The sequence below is a fragment of the Equus quagga genome, chromosome 5 (assembly GCF_021613505.1).
Source record: "Equus quagga isolate Etosha38 chromosome 5, UCLA_HA_Equagga_1.0, whole genome shotgun sequence".
NCBI classification, from domain to species: domain Eukaryota; kingdom Metazoa; phylum Chordata; class Mammalia; order Perissodactyla; family Equidae; genus Equus; species Equus quagga.
Window position 1 is genome coordinate 91,569,891 of NC_060271.1, and position 17,100 is coordinate 91,586,990.

Genomic DNA, 17,100 nt, shown 5'->3' on the forward strand with positions numbered 1-17,100 from the left:
TTTCCAAAGAAGACATGCAGATGGCCAACAGGTACATGAAAGGTGCTCAACAACACTAATCATCAGGGAAATGCAAATCAAAATCACAGTGAGCTATCGTCTCACACTCGTCAGGTGGCTATCATCAAAAAGACAAGAAATAACAAGTGTTGGCGAGGATGTGGAGAGAAGGGAACCTTCGTGCACTGTTGGTGGGAGTGTAAATTGGTGGAAATTATGGAAAACAGTATGGAGGTTTCTCAAAAAACAAAAATAGAACTACCATATGATCCAGCAATACCACTTCTGGGTATTTATCCAAAGAAAATGAAAAAACTAATTTTAAAAGAAATATGCACCCCTATGTTCATTGCAGCATTATTTGCAATAGCAAAGATATGGAAGGAATCTAAGTGTCCATTGGTAGATGCAAGGATAAAGAAGATGTGATACAGATAGATAGATGGAAAGATAGATAGGTAGATAGACAGATATAGATATATAGGTATACTTACACATACAATGGAATACAAGTCAGCCGTACAAAAGGGTGAGATCTTGCCATTTGTGACAACGTAAATGGACCTAGAGGGTCTAATGAAAAGTGAAGTAAGTCAGATAGAGAAAGAAGGATACAGTATAATTTCACTTATATGTGGAATCATTTTCATTCTGCATGACTTTTCTTTTTCTTGTCTTATTTCACTGACTAGGACTTTCAAAACTAGTGAGAGAAGTCATTCCTCCCTTGTTCCTGTTGTAAGGGCAACATTTTATTGATCCCTCACTCACTCGTGTTGCATCTGCTGATGAGCCTGCTGAATACATGCTTCATCACTTTTTACTGTGTTTTTTTATTTCTACCTTTTAATTAGAGTTTTTTCATGTAGTTTGCATCAATCTGCTGAAATCACACACCTGATTTTGTATATCATCCACCTTTTTCTAGTATCTTCCTTAATGTCCTTTAACATATTTACCATAGGTATCTAAAAGTCCCAGTGAGGTAATTACAACATCTGCATCACACCTGAGTGTGTTTTTCTTGCTTGCTCCGTCTCATGGCAGTGTGTTACCTTTTTGCGTGCATTGTAATTTTTGGTGAAAAGTGGATGGATCTTTTGAAAAATCATAAAGGCTGAAGTAAATCATTTTTATTATTAGAAACGTGTATCTCTTTTCTTCTATCCCAAGGCCACTCTGTTCTCAGATAGAAATTACATATATTACAATAATAGAAGAAAATAACATGAGAATTTCTGCAAAATGTTAGTTGCTTCCTGGATGCCTTGAGCAATTATGCAAGCTTATTCTCTTTAATATTTCAATTAAGGCTTAGAGGAAGCTCACAAATGAAAAACTGAAATGTAATGTTAAGCACCATATTGTTTGCTATTTTATCTCTGGAAACTAGCTCAGAGTCTAGAACATTGTAATTAGCTAATAATCACTTGCTCTATGAACAAATGAATGAATGAATGCATGACTACACGAACACATGAAAGAAGTCAGTTGTTGCCAGAATTTGGAGGCATATGAGTGACAGATTAATGAATCAGGAATATTTGACAGCTCTAGCATAAAAGTATTATATCACATAAATTAACATGAAATTCTAATTTTATAACCTATTTTATACTTTAGAAATATGTATTAATTAAAATCTGTTTAAATATTATAAGCCAAAGAGAAAATAAGAGTATTATTGAGAAACCATTTCCCTGCATATTTTTTTGGAAAGGACTGAGAATAATTTCAGGATCTCCATAATATGGAATATCTAGGAGACTCTGTAATGCATCAAACTGGGTGATTTCTTTAATGTAACCAAAACAAATATTTTAATATTAAAGAGGTACGTGCATGGAGATGTTAGTACCGAGAATATAATTTTATTTCTCATGGAAAAACCTACCGGGGAATTTGCCAACTGAAAAAAAAAAATTAAAAAGCAAAACAAAAGTAAACGAAACAAACAAAACTAAGAGCCAGAAGGCAAAGCAAGGATAGAGTAATAAAGAGAAGCATGAATTATAAGCAAGATCTTGTGACGTCTCTAACTTTATATTAACAGGACATAGATGCAGTTTTACATCCTCCAAGGCCTATAAAAGAGGATGCTTCTATGAAACAAGGGAGCAAAGGTTTGAGTCTAACTTAGGGGAGAGAATATGGAAAAACACCTCAGCCATGTGAACTGAGTTTCATATTTTTGCCAAATTAGAAATATTTAAAAATGTCTACATTATGATACACAATTTCTGGACTATGTCAGAAGCAGAAAGTCGAATACTGAAAGACAAAGCATCTCTCCAAATGCAAATAAAATGATGCACTAAAGGAACTGAAAAAAAAAATAGTTTTCATTTCCTGAGTGCTTCTACTTTGTTCTTGCTTAAAATAATTGCATAGTTTCCTTATTAACATTTACTCAATCATTCAGCAAATTCTTGTTGGTTTCCTCCAGTGTGTTAGGTGCTATTATAGGAATATTTGATAATTGTTCATATTATATTCAGTAATCGATATGACTACCACATTAAATTTTATAGTAAACGATGATAAAGCAAGTGATTGCTTAAAAAAGATTCTAATTAGATTCATGAACCAAATTTTGGAGAGGTTTCCAGTAGCCACCAGGTATTTAGAGTCCTAACAATTTTGTATACATTTTTCTTGAAAAACTATTTTCTAGAGAAATTGGCAAAAACATTAGGGTTCATGGGAACTGATGTCGATTGATATACATGGAGAAGCACATTTGTTCGCAAATACGTACAAAATGCATATGAATGAAGGAAAAACACTTGTGTTGCCACTAACACATTTTTTCTTACTTGATACTTGAATAAACTTATCTATTAAAATCCATTAGAGTGCAATTTCCTTACATGCAGGCATGCTCTCTTATTTGCCATTTTGCAGCAAATAATGTTTCCATTCATTTTTGAATGTGAATGAATATAAAGGAATTGTAAAAACAATTTGCCTCAACATCATCATATTCTAACAACATTATTAGATTTTCTTCGATGGCATTTGTTACAAAATAACAATAAAACTGATTTCTTTTTTTGTTGTTATTTTCCATATGTGTTTGTGAATAGAAAGTAAGTCAGTGATAACATAGGTATCTCTGAACTTCCAAGAAAATTGTTTATTTCCCTATGAGAGTATATCTGTATCGACATGTCTATTATCTATCAACCAACAATGTGTGAGAGTTCTAATTGTTCAAACTCTCAGAAACATTTGATGTTTTTATTTGTTTTAAATTGTAACGTATACTAGTATTTCATTGTGGTTTTGCATTTGATAATTTTTGAAGTTAGTATAAAAGGTATCATTTAGTATTTGATTTTCAAGTATTTTATTGCTAGTTGATAGTCAATATTGTTGACTTTTTTGTATATTGACATTGTATCCTACAACTTTGTTAAATTCTCTTCTTAATTATAGTGATGTATCTATAGATACTTGGGATCTTTAATGTAGAGTATCACATAATCTGCAAAAATGATGGGTTTATATTTCATTTCTGCTCCTTAATACATTTCATCAAACAAAATTTCTTCATTGAAAGACTGCAGCCTTTGAAATTCCATCTAGAAAAAAAAAATGCCTTACAATTTATTTTCCTCTTTCATTATTTCTGTATCAGCATGGTAGCATTTCTCAAAGCAAAAGCACATTTAAAATGAAAAGAAAAAGAATAGCTGGTAATGAAGAAATCTATCTTAGGAAGACCTGAAGGAAGCAGCCAGTGCATAGCGCTTTGTACCTTTAGAAGAAGACGGGATGACTGATGACAGAAGAACCTGAAGTCTTCTTTCTGAGCTCCGGGCTTCAGGGGAATCCAACAGTTTCCCCTCAAAGAAAATTTGATGAAGACTGATATTGACCAAGAGAGGAACAGGGGTAAAAGAGCAACACTCCAAATACCTGAAGGCTGTGTTCAGAGGCTATGGGCTGTCTGGGCGTCTTGAAAGAAACCCACCTCATTTATCCCCCTGAATCAGAGCCTATCAGAAAAACCTTGCAAAGTTATTGTAAGGAGAGACTGCACCATTAGAAATACTTGCACGTAGTGTATTTATCTCAGAGATTTTGTAAATCCAGAGAAAAATATTGACCAAAGTATGCAAATTTGACTGAACCAGTTTTTGTTGTTGTTACAGTCAAGAGGCCAAATCTTTAAGCAATAACTCTAAATATTCCATTAAATTACCGTGGCTTTTACAGCAAGGGCTTTGCACTGAGTAAAGTAGAGTAGCTATCAGTTCAAGTATACAATAGCCAAACAGGCATTTTTTCTCATTCACAGAGATGCGCTCTTTCTTCCTACACCTACTGATTACAGACATCTACAAGACGAGGTCCGTTGCTTAGAGATGCTGTTCACCTTCACTGTTCAGAAGTAGAGGACAGAAAATTCCCATATATACAGTACATCTAAGAGACCGTGACCATTATTCTGACCTCAGTTGTGTTAAACTACAACTGATGCGTACTCATTTTTTTAAAAAAAGGTATTTCTTGTCATATTCATTTTATTCAACATAAATGACACAAGTTATGCAAATGGTTGAGTAGTTGCCACAATAAATATCTATATCTATAGCTTAAGATGAAGACAAGTTATTTGCCAATAATGCTGCAATTTGGGCTGGAATCAGCTGGGTGCTACTTCTGCTGGTTTTGTCCAGTTTCTCTTATAGCTCTTGTCACCTGGTAGCTTGACTGAGGCTGGATTGTCCAAGAGAGTCTCACTCACATATCTGGCAGTTAGCTGCACCAGCTATCTGGGGTGCCTCATTCTCCTCCATTTGGCCTCTCCAGTAGAATAGCCTGCTGGTGTACATGGCAGTAGTGGCCTTCTCGGAGGGCAAATCTGAGTGTTCAAGCACTTATCAAGCCTCTGCTTTCCTCATGTTTGCTGATTTGCAATTGCTAAGCCAAATCACATGACCAAGGCCTGCATCAATATGTGAAGGTGTGGATCCTGGGAGATATGATTCATTGGTGGCTATCATTTTAACAATCTACTATGATGCCCTAGTATAAATAAAATCATGGCTTATTTTTCTCATTTTCTTGGTTTAGTATACCTTTTAAATTTTTTTTGAGATAAGTTTAGACTTACAGAAGAAGCAAAAAAATAGTACAGAGAGGTCCCATATACTTTTCATTTATTTCCTCTATTATTGCCATCTTACACAACCATAGCACAACTAACAAAACTAACATTTAATCATAGTTAATATTATTATGCTAATAATATTATTAGCAATATTATTAACTAAAATGCAGGCTTTACTCAAGATTCATTAATTTTCCTACTAATATCATTTTTTTCTTTCAGGATCCAATCCAGGATTCCATATTATTACATCTCCTTAGTTTTCTCCAATCTGTGACTGTTCTTTAACCTTTCCTTGTCCGTCATGAACTTGAAACTTTTAAAGGGTGCTGGTCAGTATTCTGTGAAATGTCTCCTGGTCTGGATTTGCCTGATGCTTTTTCATGATTGGGTTAAGCATATGCATTTTTGGCAAGTATACCACAGAAGGGATGTTGTGTCCTTTTCAATGCATCGATTGAAGCACATGATGTCAATAAGTAGTGATATGCTGGTGATGTTAACCTTGACCACTTGGCTGAGATGGCGTCTTCCAGGTTTCTCCACTGAAAATATGTATCTTTTCCTAAATGCAGCCCTGGGATCAACTAATTTTCCAGGAGAAGGGAAAAATGAGTTAAAAAATTTACTTTTGGAGCCAACCCATTGCATAGTGTTTAAGTTTCCCTGCTCTGCTTCAGCAGTCGAGGGTTTGCAGGTTCAGATGCCAGGTGGGGACCTACACACCACTCATTGAGCCATGCTGTGGCAGCATCCCACATACAAAATAAAGGAAGGCTGGCACAGATGTTAGCTCAGGGCCAATCTTCATTCCAAAAAAAAAAAAAAAGATACTTTTAACCCTTTCCTTCTCAATTTACTTAGTGTAGTCTCATAAAACACAGGGTAATATAGCTCATTCTTCCCAAATATCTCTATATTTTTTAGTTAGGGGTATTGTCTTACAAAATTTTTTTATATTTGACTATTTCTACTAGGAGTGTATTGTCCTTCGTCTCAAATACTAATATGCTTGCTATTGCTGTTGTGAGTAATAAAGTCCTTTGCTTCTGACCCAGGAATATCATGGCTTCTAGCAGGTTAAAAATCTCAGACTCTGCACAAGTCTTAATACTTGCCTGTCACTTTCTTTCCTCTCTGTCTCCTTGTAAACTCTTAGGCTGAAGAAGGACATACATAGAGGAGATTAGTGCCAGATGGAAGTGCCAAATTGTAGGCAAAACAGATTAAAATCAATAGATCGTATATTAAGAAAATGGAGATGAACTATTTGGATTCATGCAAAAAAAGATGCTTAACAGTATACATTTGCACTCAGAAAGCAATAAAAACTCAGCGACTTCCCAATGAATGTTATTTTATTGTTTATAAGATTATACTGCAATTTTATTCTGATTAATTATTTTTAATTCCCCAAATCATATAAGAATAAATGCTAATGAATAAAAATAAAAGATACAAAATTTGATACTGAAAAGAGTTAGAGAACTACTTCATTCTTTCAACTCAATTTACCCCTTCAGCAATAAACACTGCTAATGATAGTGTTTCCCTATGCATAATCATCAATAGGAGCACATGTGAATATATACAATGTTAGTTAACATTTTTAATACAGTTTGGGTCATGCTTTATATTTTTGTTATTTTTTCTTTCTAACTTAAGTATCTGGATAATCTTTTATGTTAGTGTATTTGGAACTACGTCATACTTTCCTTTTTTTCGTAATTGCTGCTAAATGTTGCTCAATGTATTTAACTATTCTCTAACTTATAAGCATTTTATTTTCACCCTTACCAATGGTGATACTATGAGTATCTATTTACATGTGTCTTACTGCATATGTGTAGGAAAGCTTTCTAGAAATGTATTTGTTGCTCAAATAGTATACGCTTTTTAATTTTTATGGATACTACCAAAGAATTTTTCAAGGAAAATTGCACCAGTTTACACCTCTGCAAACATTGATTTAGCTCATCTATTTTTCTTCTTCTTCCTTAGCCACAGAGGATATTAGCAATCCCTTTACTGCTGTGGGTGAAAATGTCTTAGATGAACATCATATATTAACACTTTTAATTTGTATGTTTCTGATTACTAGTGAAGTTACTCATCTTTTAATATGGCTATTGGCCTTGTAAGTTATTTTTTCTTTTTTATATTGTCATTTACCTTTTTTGATTATCATGCTTTTCTTTATTTTATATCCCCCTTTATCAAAAAAAGTAAATATTTGAACACATACTATTTGTACAATGAATTGTACTGAGCAAAAGAGAGTAGTCTCTATTTAATTCCTGCCTCTCTCCATATACGTAGACTTTCCAGAGTTACCTTCTATCAACTGTTTGATGTGCATCTTCTTAGCATGTTTTGTATTAATTTCCCTGCATATACATATACACATGAGGGCACACACGAACACACACACAAATGCATTCGATAGAGATGGTACTCTTTGTATTATTTTGCAATGAACCTGCTCATTTAATCTCTTCACTTGTTTTTACTGGCCCAATAGAAAACCTAATGTAGGTTGCCAAATGCTCTGTTAACTAACATTTATGTGTTTCTCAATTTTTCATTACTATAAATAATGCTAAAATGATCATCGTTAATCATATGTTTATGTGCAGATATGCAAGTGTTCCTAAATAATAGAATTCTTGCAGTAGAATTCCTTATTCAAAGACTTTGATATTTTAAAAACACATTATCTGTGGGTAATGATAATTTCATTTCTTCTTTTCCAATAGTTATGATTTTAATTACTTTTTTGCCTTAATATGATGTCTAGAATATTCAGTACAATATGTAATAAGAGTGGTGCTATTGGATGCCTTTACTGGTTCCTGATTTTAAAGGTAACACTGTGTTATTTTCTAGTAAGAATAATGCTTACTCTAGGCTGTTTTTCTAGATATCATTTTAACAATTTAAGGAAATTTCATCATTTGCTTAGATTGCTTTGAATTTTTGTCCCAAATTAAAGTTGACATTTATTAAATGTTTTGTACAGCTATCCAGCTTTTCAGTTTTGCTAATGTAAAACTATCCTTGAATTTCTCAGATAAATTCAACTTGATCTGGGTTTATTTTTTATACAGTGCTATATTTTTGTTTAGAATTTTCCATCTATTTTATGCATGAGATTGATGCGTGACTCTATCTTATTCTAGTCACTGGTTTTGGTACAAATGTTATACTGATATTGTCAAATTAGTTGAGAAGAAATTTACTCTTCTAATATCTGAAGATCTTGTATTATTTTGCAATGGTTTTTTCTTTAGAAAATTTGCTACAATTCAATTGTAAAAATAAAACAAAACATAAAAGCAAATTAAATTTGATCTTAAAATATAAAAAGCAGATCATGGAAAAAATGAAATATACTATATAGTTAAGTTTTTAAAAAAATGATTATAAAGGGCTTGTAAATTGTATTTAAATTGTGAGAAAGTGTATTCTATAAAAAGGGGCATAGAGTTTATAGTCATACAGTCCTGGATTGGCGTCACAGACTCAAGCTCCATCTGTGACATGTTCAGTACTTAGCCTCCAAGTCTTGGTTTTCTAATGTGTAAAATAATATAACGTTTAAGGTCACTGTGGAGGTAAAACGAAATAACATTTGTAAAACATCTGTCACAGTTCTGAGCACACAGGTTTTACACTCAAGAAATGTTAGGTTTTTTCCTCCTTTTACATGTTTTTCCATTACAGAAGTCTGAATTAATGTTGTGTTTAGGCTCAGAAGGTGCTGTTCATTATTTCTGAGAAGCTAATACCATGTGTCAGGACTTGTCTAGGCCATTTGAATATTTCATCCAAGGCTTCTATTGAGCATATAAAAAACTGAAGACACGCTTGTTACCAACATGGCACGTTGTAGTTCAGAAATCTGCATTTCAAAATTAAAGGGCTAACTGGATCAGAGTTTATTGCTCACACTACAGAATTATTCCTTATATTCCAAGCCTACAATTTTAGGAGTTTGCATGGACAATATTATGACCTTTCACATTCCATGTGGAGGCCATGATAACTCTCTAAAGGCATTCTTTGACAGAATCTATTTTGACATCCACATTGGCTCAAATACGGCCCCAGGCAATGAGAATACATTAGTGCAGGTCACTAACATAAACAGAACAGCTTCTCATATGGGTTCTGCCCCTAGCCCAAAAGGAAGAGAAAACTTAAAATAAGATCATCAGGACAAAGAAAGGAGTATTTCAAAATATCTTCATATGAATCCAAATGTAGTCAATCCTATTTAAGTCAATGTTTGCAAAATCCATTTCTCTACTTTCAAGTGCAAGTATGAATAATGTAGATTGTTGGAAATAAAAGGCCACCTTGAGAAAATATGCCATGTAAAGTTCAGCTCTATCATGTAGCTCATTAATTCTTCAGCAGTATTTAAATATGCATTCAGTTTTATTTTGCATTATGTATTATTATGTCATATGTTATATATTTTTACTCAAGAGGTTCTATTTGATTCTTTATCAAAATTTTCGTATCATTTTTAATGGTTTCTTATTTGTTGGTCATTGTTTCTTTCCTCTGTGTTTCTTTGCAGATACTAAAGATAATTTTCACCTTTTATATATGGAAGTTATTATATCTGAAATATTCTCACTCATAGTTGCTGGTTAGCTCCTGTGTTTTGTAATTCTTTTTTAGTTCATATTTTATTGAATTCACTTGTGGGAGCACGAAGGAGTCTGAGCTGAAGATACTTTCCTGCAAAGAGGTTTGGTATTTGGAGTTGAGGGGCATGTTTTTATAAAAATTTTGTCAGTTATTATTAATTTCATCACAAGTACTTTCTTATAACTACCTCTGCATAAACATAATTTTCAATGGTTGCTTAACATTCATAATGTGAGTATAACAATTTAATTAAGCATTCTCTTTTTGTTGGACATTTTTACTATTTTCACTATTATAAATAACTTCACAACAGATGCCTTTATTCGTGAGGTTTTATTTAGAGTTATTTCCTCATGTTGGATGTAAAATTGCTGGGGCAAAGACAATGAAGCATTCTCAAGTCCTTGATTGTCAAATTGCTATTCAGACGAGTTATAGCAATTTACACTCCGTTAAGCAATGTATCAAAGTGCCCGTCTCAGCCCACCTTTAGTCTGATTGCTAATTTGTAGGGGAAAGAGGGCATCTCACTATGCTTTAATTTTTTTTCCAGTTTCTAGTGATGTTGAACATTTTTCACATATGGTATCCATTATGTATTTTTTCTTTTGCTGAAGAATCCTCGTTAAATTATTTCAGCTTTATCTTTTTCTTTGTTTATTAACATGATCTTTTCTCAGATATTAATGAAAAGTTCAGGGAAAACTAGTTAAAGAATTTAGAAAATGCTGGGACTTCTTTATTCTATCTGTGCATACTATCCTACATATAATTTTAGAGTTTGGGGCTTCTGGTCCATATTTAGTTTTAAATAGTCAGAGACTATATACCTAAATTGACATATACCCAGTGGTTGAATGGTGGGCTAAATTTGTTCCAATTAAAATATATTGCAATCAAAGTAACCATCCCAATTTTATGATGACTGAATCCAACTTTGTTAAACTGTGTACTCTCTCGCCTATCAATATTGATGTTCTAAAATTAACATCATACTTAATAAATGACCCTTTGTATATTTGCATATTTTCAAATTTTAGACTCTGTTCTCCCCAATTCACGGGTCAAGCAGAATAACAAGATAACTGGTTTCCATTTCTATAATGAAAATAGCTAATTAATTAATGTATAATAAATTGATTCAACAGCTTGTGAGATAAAATACCCAAATATTATACTGGCTTACTAATTATATGTGGGTTGTATGTGCATGTGTGTTTGCATGTATGTATGTAGTAGCCTATAAAACGTGTTTATGTAGATGTAATAGCATTACTATTTATATGTAATAGTATGTAAACATTTATGTGCATATATCAATATTTTTAACTGTAAGTTAACTTATTTTCCTGTTGTCTCAGAATTTCAGATTTCCTAAATGCTTGGATTTTAGGTTGCTAAATCATCTATTTATGACATGGTGACAAATTGGAAAACCAGTTCGGTAAGCATATGGCTTGTCTCCTCATTTTGGGTGTTTCCAGAGTCGTGGAGATGGGTCAGGTTGTTGTTAATGGCGTCCAGTTGATACCGACTCCTAGCGACCCTGTGTAAGGCAGAACTGAACCCTGCACAGCCTTTTTTGTGCCATCCTCTCATCTTCCTACAACTCAGACAATGCTCTGCTGCTATTCATGGCCAATTTTTTCGGAAGTGGGTGCCCAGGTCCTTCTTCCCAGTCTGTCTGAGACTGTACACTCCACTGAAACCTGTCCACCATGGGTGACCCTACTGGTATTTGAAATACTGGTGGCATAGCTTTCAGCATCACAGCAACATGCAGCTGCCACAGTATGACAACTGACAGATGGGTGGTGTGGTTCTCTGACCAGAAATGAACCCAGGCCATAGTGAGGAGAGTGATGAATCTTAACCACTAGACCACAAGGGCTCCTGGTCAGGGGTCAAGAGAGGATTAGAGAGGATTTATACAGTGAGAGTTATTAGAAAGCTGAGGCATTTCCTCTCTCTTCAACCAAGCCGAGTGAAGGAGACTTTAGAGAAGCATCTGAAAAGTTTAACAAATGTCACCAGAGTTTGGAACCCATAGTGAATACACCTGACTTACATCTAAAATTGTCTAAAGGCAAATGCAACCTCTGATGCATGTGGCTAAATGCAACCTCTAATGGCAGAGTAAAAATAGTATGAAAATAAATTTTATTTTATTTTTACTAATAGGAGAGGTCGGAGGCCTGTCTCTCTTCTGCTAGATGTTTCTATTTAGGGAGCCACTATTAGTCATTTTGGAAGAGAGTCCAGCAAAAAAGGCACTTACTGGGAGGAAACAGATTGTCTGGGGATGGTAAGCTGTAGAGATCTGGAGTCTAAGAGAAATCACAACTGATTGGCTGAGGGGGCCTGGAGCACATAAGAGACCTGTAGGTACAAGGTCCCAATTTGAAAAATCTCAGAGGAGAGAAGGAGTCTTCACTTGATACCTGCCATGGGAGTGGGCATCAATGCCCATGAAAAACCTACCAGTCAAGTAAGATGACATCTCTCATAGCTATAGCTGGCCTTCACACAGGCAGAGGCTAGACCATCGCTGAATCACTCAGAGCTGCTTGTTTGAGGAGAGTATCTTTGCCTATAGAGATTTTAAAAATCATGGAAGCCAAAGGTGGGGAGAGGCAAAGAAATGAAAGAACAAAATCAGAAATAGAAAAAAAAAATTGGCAAGCATTTATCCTTCATCTTAATTTATATTTCTCACCATGTAACCACTTTGAGAGATGTATGCCTTGTTTTCCTTTCTTCTCTGTCCCTGTCTCTCTCCTCACCCTCTCCTGCCCTTTCTCACTTATACCAAATCGAGTTAAAAAGATACTCTGTTTGGGGCACATCAGAACCTTCAATTCCTGAAAGGCTCTTCTCAGTTAATTTTCAGACATTGAGGTCTTTTCATATTTTTGTTGTTCTTATTGAGTTCTAGCTTAATTCTCACGAGGTCAGAAAACATGTTCTGTATGAATTCAAAACTTTGAAATGTATTGACACTTTTTGTGGCCCAGCAGTATACGATGAATCTTTGTAAATTCTCCATGTGAGTGTGAAATAAAGATGTACAGTCTGAAACTTATAGATGCAGCATTCTACATAAATCTCAACTTTATTTAAAATAGTCTATCCTTGGTGATTTTTAACTAACTTTTCTATCAATTACTGAGAAGTGTGTGCTAATATTTCCCAGTATAATTATTAGTTTTTTTCTTCTAGTAATTTTTACTTTTTTTCATATTGAGATCACATAATTAAAGACATACACTTTCAGAATATGTTGTTTTCCTGATGAAATAAACTTTTTATCATTATGGAATGGCCTTATGTATTCCTACAGGTACTTTTTGTCTGAAGACTATTTTACAATAATTGATGTAGAGATGTCATCTTTTTTACAGTAGTTTCATTTGATACTTTATCATTTCTCTTACTTTTGAATGTTTTAGATAAAGTTATTATAAAAAACTAGATCTTTATAGTCAAGTCTGATGACTTTTGTCTTTTAATCAGATCATTTAGAATAATTACATGCAATGGAGTTAACAAAATTATCAAAATATATTTGGTTTACAGCTCTACCATAATCCCCTAATTTTTAGTTCCCTTGACCAATTCCTTGGTTCCTTTTTTTTACTTCTTGCCTTATTTTAGACTAATTAGTTCAATCACTACATTTTTAAGTCTTTATTTGCATGGAAATTACACATTCCGCTTTTATTATCCCATAGCTACATATAAAATTATAACATGCATAATTATTAAATTTAAGTTTACTTGGTAATATTGTTTGTGCTCTTTTTCATATCAAACCAAAATTTCCTTCAAGAAGAAAGACTACAAAAAAATCTGTTTGGAACATCCAGTTTTAAGTAATTTTTTGTTGATGAACCTTTCTTTAATAATCTTGTTAACACCAAATTTCACTCACCCCTAAGGTGAATGGGGGAAAAATTGCAGGTCTAAAAGTGTAACAAAGGTGAGTATAAAAGTGTAATAATACACATATGCTACATGCTCTGACAAAGTGGAAATAACACAATTTAAAAAGTGAGAAGAAAGAGGAAAATGAAAAGAAAAGTAGAATTGATTCTTGATTAGCACACAAGCAAGAAATGAGAGTAATGAACAAGATTGTAGGTGGACACACCATTAGTAGAATCTTAAGTGAGGCAGACTGGGATTGTGGAAATTTATATAGGTATTAATAATACAAGTGTGCTCACTAGAACTAACATACATATTTCTGTGTGTGTATATATGTACACACACAAATTATATATACAAAACAATCAATTTAAATTCAAAGAAAGCATAGTGGAAGATAAACAGCAAATATAACATAATACAAAAATAAAATAATCTGACAGAACAGAAACCAAGCAAATCAATTTCTTCAAAACATGTAAATGTACTTATCTCACCTTTTAAAAGAAAAAAGATATTCTGATGGCACTTGAAGCAATATTCAGCCCTCTGCTACACAAAAGGGACATACCTAAAACAGAGGCATTCAAAAAAGATAACGTTACAGGATGACAAAGAAATACCAGACAAATGCAAACCAAAAAGAAAAAAAGAAAAATGCAAGGTGGCAAACGTAATACCTGGCAAGGTTAATTTAAGCAAAGCATCAGTAAACAAGACAAATAAGTACAGTTTTATAATTGTAAAGGCTAAAATTTACAATAAATTTATAAAAACCTCAATTAAAAAAAGGGGGATTTGGGAATACCATTCTTCATCCCTCCCCCAAAAAAGTTAAAGGAGTTCTAAACAATATAATTTAAAGGTATGTTAAAACAACATATTTAAAGAAATATATCCAACTTCGTGCACCAATGATAGAGAATAAACTCTCTTTTTAAAAGCACACAGGGTGCCGGCCCCATGGCCTAGTGGTTGAGTTCGGAGCAGTCCACTTTGGCAGCCTGGGTGCAGTTCCTGGGCGCAGACTGACACCACTCGTCAGCAGCCATGCTGTGGTGGTGACCCATATACAAGATAGAGGAAGATTGGCACAGATGTTAGCTCAGCGTGAAGCTTCCTCAGTAAAAAAAAGTATTACAATAAAAGCACATGGAACATTCATGAAAGTAGACAATGTATTCACACAAAAAACCTTAATAAGTTCCAAATAGTACAAATAAACTAAACAATGAAATAAAACCAGAAATTAGTAACAAAATTAAAAATGGAAAACTTACATAAAAAGTGATAATGACTAGGGGCCGGCCTGGTGGTGTAGAAGTTAAGTTCATGTGCTCTGCTTCAGCCACCCAGGGTTCTCTGGTTCAGACCCCAGATGTGGACCTCAGCACCACTTACCAAGCCATGCTGTTGCAGGTGTCCCACCTATAAAATATAGGAAAATGGGCATAGATGTTAGCTCACGGCCAATCTTACCCAGCAAAAAGAGGAAGATTGGTGGCAGATGTGAGGTCATGGCTAATCTTCCTCAAAACAAAAAAAAGAGATAATGACCAAAAAAATTGACCAGAAGTGATAAAAGTATTCCCACTTTCCAGCAGTCTATAGTATCGCAGGTTTCCGAGGGTCCATTACTCACGCCCTGTGAGTCTGAAATTTCATTCAATATAAAAAGTTTGGGCAAAAGCTATCAGGAAAAGTGTAGCATTAGTACTCAGCTCTCCTTTCTGGATCCTCATTTCACATCTATTTTAGTCTAACAGTTTGTTATTCTTAGTTCTTACTTCAGTGAGATTGTACTCCCCAGTAAGACATTAGCACATTAAATCTTCCTTCAGGCTCTGGAAGCCTGGGCTAAGACAATTAGAAGTGTTTCTAGAAAACAGAATCTCAAGCTGAGATGTCAGAGCCCCATTACCTACTCATGTGAAAGCAATAGGGACCTCACTGCCCTGGTAAATGGGATAGTAACCTGACATTCAGTGACATCACAATTCCTTCGGCTTTCACAAGTGGTTAATTCAAATGAGGCCCAGATGGAAGGTAAGGTTTTGAGAGATCACACCTATTAGAATGGCCAAAATCTGGAATACTGATAACCCCAGCTGCTAGAGTGGATGTGGACCAACGAGAACTCATTCATTGCTGGTGAGAATGAGAAATGGTACGGCCACTTTGGAAGACAGTTTTACACAGTGTTTCTAGTGTGCTGACAAAAAACCAAAATACATATGTATGTACGAGCTATGAAATACAAAGTGTGTAATTTTAGTGATTCCACATACGAGGAGTTAAATGAGCTTATATTTGCATTTAAAACTGTGATTACACAATACAAAGATGGATGAAAAAATTCAACGCAAAATTTAAAATTGTAATTTTTCTTGATTTTGAATGGCGTTAAATAGCAAATAAACACTGTCACAAGTAGAGAGCTAGACAGCAGAAGAAAGGAAAAAGCCATATATGTTAGTATCTTTAGTGGCACTTTTCTCCTGCTTTTTAAATGAGGCACCCTGCATTTTCATTTTACACAGGGCATTGCAAATTATGTACCTGGCCCTAATTGTATGTATATTTGTTATTGATACATATACTTCTTACTTAAGCATAAGAATATTTTGTAACCCCTTCTCCTCCACCACCAAGATCCAATTTTTGGCCCTTCAGGGTGCTATCATACCCATTGAAAATGCACGCTCTGGTACTTCCATCAACATCTGCAGCCATCTGACAGAGTATGAAAACATTTTGAGGACTGTTTGGTACGAGGTCTTAGCTGACTCTGAAATCAGAGACGTGAAATGACATTTGCATCCTCTGAGTAGAGCTGAAGCTTATGGAAGGTAAGTGGATAAACCATCATGGCCAGCATGATAATGCATCCCATCGCATTTGCTTCCTACACGTCGCTGCCTCACTTCCCCTTCCCATTCCTTGCATTGCACTGGGATTATTGCACTTTGCAGTATCGTTAGAGCAAAAGTTTTGCCCCAAGCTCTGTTTTCTAGGGGATTCTGTTATACGTTGCTTAGTTTCTTGTTTGTCTTCCATAGTGCTTGAAATTTCACTGGTCATACATTATTTTCCATCTTCACCTCAATTTTCTTGCAATTAACAGAGTTTATGGCCAATAGTGTCACCTCTGGGAAGGTGCTAAGCCCTATGACCTACCTCGTTTCTCTTCCTGGTGCTTAGGAAATGGGGTGACAGAAAAGCTTCAGGCAAATGATACAGATCACATTTGGTTTCAAACTTGGAGGAGGTAGAAGAGCAAATTCTCAGTATAGGCCAGCTCACCCACATGTGCTATAGTGATGCTGGGGTCTGAGAATGCCCTGATGGTTTCCTGCCAACCTGTCTGTCCTGTCAGGCTGGCATTGCTGCTTTCC

At 34.6% G+C, this 17,100-nt stretch overlaps 1 long non-coding RNA gene across 1 annotated transcript; it reads right to left on the reverse strand.

Moving 5' to 3' along the window:
* Positions 1-12,232: 12,232 nt before the first annotated feature.
* Positions 12,233-15,027, reverse strand: LOC124238873 (uncharacterized). The gene is made up of 3 exons (XR_006888434.1): positions 14,986-15,027; positions 14,203-14,276; positions 12,233-12,368 (listed from the first exon to the last, which is right to left on the reverse strand). It is a non-coding gene; the product is annotated as an uncharacterized LOC124238873 (long non-coding RNA).
* Between the last annotated feature and the right edge of the window lie 2,073 nt (positions 15,028-17,100).